The sequence below is a fragment of the Symphodus melops genome, assembly GCF_947650265.1.
Source record: "Symphodus melops genome assembly, chromosome: 6".
Classification (NCBI taxonomy): domain Eukaryota; kingdom Metazoa; phylum Chordata; class Actinopteri; order Labriformes; family Labridae; genus Symphodus; species Symphodus melops.
This window is the reverse complement of record NC_136696.1, coordinates 8,763,202-8,769,325: the sequence shown is the minus strand read 5'-3', so window position 1 is coordinate 8,769,325 and position 6,124 is coordinate 8,763,202.

Below are 6,124 nucleotides of genomic sequence, written 5' to 3'. Positions count from 1 at the left end.
AAGTTACTGTCTGTAACTATGAAAAGAATCTGGAGGATCTCATCCTCATTCCCAAAAACTCTGTCCAAATACATCCATACGTCTCTGCATTGCATGATCGGACAAACGTATTACTAAATAGCAGCATGTTTTTTCTTCCCAGATGCTTGCCACCTGCTGCAGATATTGTGGAGAGGCCTTTCAGCCCTGACAACATGGTATTGTATGAGCTGTTGCTCCTGTGCCAGTGCCTGGAGGGGGCTGAGGGGGAGATAATACTCATTTGGAGAGCATAGCGGGGGTGTTGCTTCAGATACAGCTAATCCTCACACCTCATCACGGAGATGTGTCTGGCTGCTGCGGTGCTCGCCTCCGCCGATCCCTCTCTCCATCTCTCCATCTCTCTCAGCTCCATATTCTCTTTACTTTCTTTATATTCAGCTCTTCTCCTGGTCTCTTTGTTCCCATCTCTAAGCCGTATTCCCTTTTCCGACTGAACGTATCCCCTCTCATCTGGGAATTGAACATTAGAAGTGAAAGGGTGGGGCACTTTTTAGAGAAGATACAGGAGATTTTAGATTGGTAAATGGATGTGAGCTTGTAAAATGCTTTTCTAGTCATCTGATGACTCAGAGCGCTTTTACTTCATTAAAACTATTTACAACAATTTTTCACACTGATGGCAGAGGATGCTTTATAAATTGTTCATCAGTAACTAACCATCAGTTGCATTGCAGGGGCAATTGAAGGTTCACTGCAAAGGACAGGACATGTAAATGGACTTGAGCTTATATAGCACTCTTTTAGTCTTCAGACTACTCAAAGTTATTTTACACTGAATGTCACACCTACCCATTCATACACTTACACACACTGATGGCAGTGGCTGCTATGTAGTATCGTCCATCAGAAGTAACTAATCCATTCATACACCAAAGCAGTGGGAGAAAATTGGGGTTAAGTGTCTTGCCTAAGGACAGATGAGACATGTTGCTCAGCTGAGGATCGAACTCCCGACCTTCCACTTGAGAGACAACGACTCCACCAACTGACCACACGTGACTAAAGCAACTTGGTATCGAAACCTCTGATCTTCTGGTTAAGAGCTGATCAACTCTACGACCCACAAATCCACAGCGTATGAGAGAGAGAGGCTGATTAAAAAGGAAAGAAAACAAAAAAGTGCCTTCCTATATATTCTTTCTTTCCTTGACTGATTCTGTGATATGTTGACTCCAAATTTTAAGTAGCTTAAACAACAATGGTCAAAGGGAAGTGTATGACCTGCAACTTATTACTTTGATCAAATTTAACTACTTTTTACTGTTCCATAGTCCTCAGTGTTAATAGTGTAACATTCTGTACTGGTGCGCCTGCTCAGAATAGATGTCTGTACAATGTCTCCATAGTGATAGAACATGATGAAATGATCTCTTACTCAATGATACAAAGATATAATGAAAAGACAAAAGTATAGAACTTAAATTAGGATTTAATTACATGAAGAAAATGACAGACAGAGAGAGCGACAGCGGGTGAGACTAGGTGAAGAATAAGCCTCGGGCTCCTCCCAGCATTTTATCATGTCCACAACTGGTTTCCCAACAAATACCAAATGTCAGAGGCCCTTAGAGTAGACAGAAGCCAGAGACAGCATTAGTGTCTTGTGCGTCAGCTTCCTGGACGCTCGCCCCCAGTCTGCCCTTTGCTTCTGCTGAACCTTTGGCATGGAATAACACTGCCCTATGAAACTAACATCAGACAGTAATGGCTAGATCCACCCAGATGCAGTTCAAACTGTCTGTTGTTGTTTTAATCTGGGAGTAAGATACCATCGTAAGTTAATACTCATAATGAATGTCAACATATACTGTGATATCTCTCCTATTTCCACATTGATAGAGAAGTGTCGCTGAGATGATAAAGGTTGAAACGGAAAGGCTTTGACTTATTTCCTCAGGCTGGGCCATGACAAAAGGACTTTCTGACTTGCCTTCCAGTGTTGTCATAGCCAGGACATGTGGGTCAAACATACAGTGATACCACATCAGTAAGTTATTACACATACATGTAGGAAATATCAGCCGTTGGATCTGATTTGAGATCCACTCATGGTCCATATATATGTAGAGTTGAAAATACTGTCAGTACCCACTGCTGTACGGTCTGTTAATTTTACAAAGAATACAGATTAATTACTCATCCTACTGCCTTTCATAGCGTCGATATGGAATACTGGCTTTCATTTCTTACTCAATAAACAGATTAGGTCAATGTAGTTATAGCTGTCGTTCACATTCCGTCTGCAAAAACATGCAGACGCATTCAGAGGAAATTTAAAATAAAGTTCTGGTGATTAACTGAAGTCATGTTGACTTCTTTATTTCTAAATTCTGTATTTACTCTAATAAACAGTAAATAAAAGTAACAAGGCGTTTTTCATCTTGAAAACAGGTTCCCTAATTTTTTTTGTGTGTAAAACTGGGCAAAAGCATGTTGCATTTCTTTCTGTTATTCTAAATTAAATGGAATACTGTTGTCAGAGTTATGAGTCACAAGGCGCTCACATTGAACACAATTGCACTCACTGTGGATCCAATATTTTTAGCAATTGTCTCATCCCTCTTGAGCTATCATGCAGCCAGCCAGTCTAACATTTTAGATGTATCACATCATATCAGTGAAGCATGTCTTTGCCTCTGCAAAGTCAACAAACTAATAACAATATTTTACAAGAGTATCTCCCCATGTGTGAAACCCAAGTCAAACTGTTGTAAAACTAAACAGTCTGGGAATATGTGCTATTTTAAGTGGTAAAATGATAGCTTCTTTTTGAAATATGAAAAATTGGTATCTTCATTAAGAAAAAAACAGCAGCATACTTCTGTGATTTAATACTATTCATCACGATAGACAATTAAAACTCACCTAGAAGAAAGCATTTCAGTTCAATTAAGAACCTCGCCTCCTCGACAAAAAAAGGACATGACTTTAAAAAAGCACTTTCCTCCGTTTAAGCAGTTGAAATAACATCAAGTACAATAACGTCATTGAGGCAACTGGAAGGTTTTTCAATTGGTTTTTCACTTTTGAAACATACAAACGTTTGTTTTTCTCCCAGTTCAGCAGTTTAAAACCATTAGTTCCAAATCGGCAACACAACTCATGGATGGCCATTTTGGAAGTACAATAATATTAATAAATCTTTTTTCAGCTTTCTGTCTTCCGAGTACTCTGAGCGCTCTTACACCACAGGTCACACCTACTTATTCACACAATGATGGCAGAGGTTGCCCAAGGACACAGGACATGTGGCTGCAGGAGCTGGGGATTGAACCCCCAACCTACTGGTTGAGAGACAACTCTATCAACTGAGCCAAAGCCACCCAAGATCCAGATGTGACTGGCTTGTATCAGTATCTCCAAATGTTGTTAATCCACTTGTCAGTTAATAAGCTTGCAGCTCAATCTGTTCACTCAGAATTTATGCAACCACATTTCTCAGCAACTAGCCGCTTTCAAAATGGCTTTAATAGGTCATGTCATGTTACAGGCAAAGAAATAGAATTTGGATCAATAGAAAAACAAGATGAATGTTTGTTTGGGATACTATAAATAAAGCACATGGAGACATGAAGATCAGCAGGGAAGTTGGAAAATCATTTTGCATACACTTCCCTTTGTTAGGAAAGTGAGGATCAATTGTTACAGCCTGAGGGAGTATCAATATTTGCATCACTGGTGACCCAGCTCCTGACTTTTTACCTAACCCACATTTAGCAACCATCACAAGCAAGAGTGACGTCTATGATCAGTGCGATCACTCACAACAGTTTGTCCTCTCCCTTTCGCACTTTTTTGCAATTTGTGTGTCCTTCCTTTCCATAGAGGCTGAAGGGGAGTTAATCACCAAGCTCAAGTTGATCTTGTTTAGTGCTTTTCTTGTCTTCCGACTACTCAAAACACTTTTAGACTGCAGGTCACACCTACTCATTCACACTGATGGCAGAGGCTGCTACTGTGCATTTAAAGTGGATATCAATATTAGCCAATCCCTTTCATGCACATTTATACACATACTCAAAGCAGCTGGAGCAACTTGGGGTCAAGTGTCATGCAAATGTGACAGGGCGGGCGTGGGGATTTTATGGATTTTCTCTAAAACAATAAAATAAACTACAGACAACGCCACCTGGGGACTTGCACCCCAGGAGATACACAAATAAGGAAACCAAAACAGGAAAATTAAAGACACATAAGTTCGAAAGAACTGAAGAGGCAGAGTCGTTTTACCAAAACATAAAAAAGGTATTTATTATAGTAAATCAAAAGGAAACAAAATGTAGGTTGAACCAAAGCTGTAGGGAGGGAAAACTAAACAAGGACCAAATACTAATAAGTGGATTAAAATAATTGTTTTAATACAAACTATAATAGTCAAAATCAAATTTACTAAATATATTAAAACACTAATCAAAAAAAAGGAATAAACAAAAACTGAGCTTAAGCCACTTAGTTGAGAGGCAGACTACGCTGAGGAAGGTGCGGGGGTGCTACCACATACTCACTGTTGTGCAGCACAGCAAACCTCACAACAAACCAAAAACGTCAGTGCCTTGTAAGAGTGACCCAGTGCTCTTAACTCTCATGCGAAGCGGAGGAACCTCACCCTGGGTGACTAGCCTCTAAACATAGTGGCTCAGTGGCTGAAAGAAAAGCACAACAAATTAAACCAAACAAAGTAGGAAAAGAACAACTTCAAATGGTGGAAAAACTAAAGCAAACTAATAACAAAATTGAGGCAAAATTAGGCAAAACAACAGCAGTTAAAACACCTAAAAAAAGAAGAAAGAAACCATTAATAAAAACACTGGTAAAGTGTAAAGTAAACCCAAGCCACCCTACTCACCAGGAACCCTTCCAAACAAATGCCAGGCTGATCTCAGGCACTCAGGTGCATTAAATATGCCGACCTGATTGATGAGCAGAGGGGGGAGGGGCAGGTGAGAGGCTGCGTTTCAGAGCAGCATGGTTGGACTCTACCACACAAATATAGGACACATTGGACATGTACTGTATCTGCCGGAGCTGGGGCTTGAACCCCCAGCTGGTTGAGAGATGACTGACACTACCACTGAGCCACAGCCCCCCCGATAAAAACCTTGTGTATCTCTGTTTCTCATGTACAAGGACATGGGAGCATTCAACAATCAGTCAGAGAGCAGAAGATGGACACTAGTTGTTGCCTGTCACTTGGATGTACTTAAAGACTGAACATACAGCCAACATACCATAAAACCATTCTGCACTCCTCCTTTAAAGGCAACTTGAGCAGGTGGTAGTGTTTGTAGTTTGTGAAGATCAAAGTGACTTTGGTGCATTCAGAGATTGAGCATGGGAAGTAAAGTGCTGAGGTTTGCAGAAAAGGCCAAGCTTTGCCCTTCTGCCTATTATAGTCTCAGCTGGGTCGAACAAAAATAACTCTTTAGGACTTATTTATCTTTAGATTTGATGGTTTTTGATTTTCATTCTCCTCATCTGAAGAAAGAGTGTGGAAATATTGAAGTTGTTTGTTTTGTACTACTGTTGTGTTGCATGGGGGGGGGGGGGGGCTGTGTAAAGTATACAAGGTTAATGGTTGTCAGTTTGTGCAATAAGGCTTTGAATGCACTTTTCCATGTCATTAAAATCATTTTACACATTTCAAACAACAAATGGATATTAAAGTCCCTGCTGAAGCACTTTGTTCTGTTTAAAACATGCTTTACAGTTAGAATAGGATGTTTTTCAACAAGCATATTGACATAAAGCTATACTATATTGACAAAAAGCTATATCCAGCAGTATTGCTTAAGACCTCGCAAGATAAGTTTCCGTGCAATGTGCTTGTTTTATTTCAATTAAATTAAACCTGTACGATTTTGTTTTCAAAAGTTCTAGTACTGCATTTTATTACAATCCACCTGGATTAGCAACAACTGTTGTTGTAAATAATGACAATGTACTGTAAGTGAAATGGCTTAATAACAAAGAGAGCTACTCTGGAGCTGTGTCTAAAACAAGCATGCACAGGCTGACAAAGTTGGAATGTCACCTCTGAATAACAAGCAGTGCTACAGCAGGGACAGCAGGATAATGATATCAG